Below are 2494 nucleotides of genomic sequence, written 5' to 3'. Positions count from 1 at the left end.
GTAAGCTGGTGGATGTGCTAGAATATTTCACAAGAATAATAATTCTATCAGTTCAGGGAAATCATTGGTATGGCATCATATTGTATTGTGTGTTAGAATATTCCAGAAGTACAGTAATTTCATCATTTCGGGGAAATCATTTATATTTCATCATATTACATTGTTGCATACTGCGTTGCTATTGGTCGGCTGTATTTTTGTAGCTTTGGCATCTCCCGTTACAGCGCGCGGCGGCAGCGTGTGGTCGCTGTCGCCGAGTGTGGTTCGAAGGATAGCACGGAGAAGAAGTGAGTGACACCAATTAATTGTGTGTAGATCTTCGGTGCGTTCGAAACTCGCTGCGCGAAATGGAGAATAATACTTGTGCTCCGACACATATAATAATAATAATAATAATATTTCAAGTAAAATAATTGTAGAATGCTGTTAGGTGTATTTTTTGGTTTTTCGACCACGCCTAGTTTTTACATTTTAACAATTCTTAAATTTAAAAGAGCTTACAGTATCAATTTCAAAACGCTATTACAACTAGAAGTATTTTTGGCTGCGACTCCATACAAGTCCAACCAGTGTGCATGGGAAATTCAGCAGGCGCACGTAGGCCATGCGATCCGCACGATCGAGATGGGGGGCCCCCGGTGGCACCAGCAGTCGGTGACGTGGACGTGGATAGAAACCGAAAGAAAAGGAGGAGCTTCCGAAGATAGCCCAGGGAATGGAACCTTGAGAAAGGTACGTGAATTTGGCTCACACCAGGTCAGGCACCACCAGCGAATCTGCCTAGGCTAATTTCTTTCCCGGAGGAGCGGCAACCAGCCCGCAGGCGGGCGTCGTTAAACGAGACACGATGGAAGGAGGTGCCTGAGGTGGAGAGACCGCCCCAAGTGGCCTCGAATGCGTCTTGGTGGGCGTCTGTTCAATCCCACTTTGCCTGCTTCTTGAGGAGCGCATTCAGGGGCTGTACCAGCGTCGCAAAATGGGGTACGAAACGTATGTACCACGACGGCACTCCCAAGTACTGTCGCAGCTCTTTCACCTTTTCTGATCCTTCCTAAAGAACTTGCACTTATCCACATTCACTTTCCGGTTTGCGGCAACCCCGAGGCCTCCGGAACACTTCTTTCAAGTTGCGCGTGCAGTATCCGTCCGATCACCATTTCGGGCCCATCACTTGGTCCAATGCTCGTTGAAACGTTGCCAACGCGGAGTGCAGTCCGAATGGCATCGCGTTTCAATAAAACAGGGCCTTACCTGGCACCTTTAATGCCGTATATTGCCGACTTCCCGCTTCCAACGGAATCTGCCAGTAACCGTCCTTCAAGTCAAGGTCCTGGATGTAGCTTACCATCGGTATCGGATACGCTTCCTTCATGGACCTTGCGTTTATTCGTCGGAAATCCACACACAACCATCATTGTTCCGTCTTCTTTTTACCCATCAATATTGTTCAGCTGTACGGGCTTCTGGACGAATTCTACCTGCATCTTAGTGTTCTTTGGATAATAACGCTGCTTGACTGGTTGATCGTTTTTCATTGTTATCTTGTGCACCGCCACCGGTGATGTCCCTTGTACCCTTCCTAATTCGCTAACTCCGACCTTAGGATGTCGTCAACATCCTCCTACGAGAAGTCCGCGGCCCTCTCCACGATTGCGCTCGCGTGGCCTGCTTCGCCCCGCTGAGCCAACCGGTATCGTTATGCTCAGTCCGGCGCACTCCAACAGTTCGTTGCACAGTTTTTTAAAACACTAATAAAAATATAAGAATATATGAAAACATTTTTCATATGTGTGGGAGGGGCAGATTTGGCTGTTTGTGGGCGTGGCAAAAAGTTTTTTGTCATATCGGGAGAGATTTACAAGACCAATATAATTATGAAAAAATATCAAAACATGCTTTAAAAGTGCGGAATTGGCTGTTCTGTGCGGTTTATGGGCGTTAAAGAAGTAGTGACAAAAAATGTTTTTTCGCAAATCGATAAAAATTTACAAGACTAAGAATATATGAAAAAGTATCAAAACATTTTTCAAACGTGTGGCAAAAAGTTTTTTTTGGCAAATCGATAGAAATTTACAACACTAATAAAACAAGAGATAATGCTATAGTCGAGTTCCTCGACAATCAGATACAGATACTAAACTGGTGTGAATGCGAACGCTACATTTCATTATTTTTTAGGCTTAGGCTTTAGGTCATTACAGTGCGCGTGACAAAAAGTTTTTTGCAAATAGATAGAAATGTACACGACTAATCGAGACATGTAGGAACAGAGCCTTAACTGTTTTTATTTTAGGAGTTAAAGGGGACTGTTCAAGGCTGCTAGTAATACGCAATCCCAAGTCCTTGCCTGAAGCCTATTCTATCTGCCTCGAGTTGCAGACTCTGGAGTTCGCTTCGATTCAAAAATTGGACACAATAGGTTCCCACAGCCCCAATAAGGGTTTAAAAGCCTTTAGCGATAAGAAAAATAACCAATTAATAATTTCAGGTATCA

The sequence above is a fragment of the Drosophila simulans genome, chromosome 2R, assembly GCF_016746395.2.
Source record: "Drosophila simulans strain w501 chromosome 2R, Prin_Dsim_3.1, whole genome shotgun sequence".
NCBI lineage: Eukaryota > Metazoa > Arthropoda > Insecta > Diptera > Drosophilidae > Drosophila > Drosophila simulans.
The sequence above is the reverse complement of the archived record's forward strand: the minus strand, read 5'-3'. Positions refer to the sequence as shown.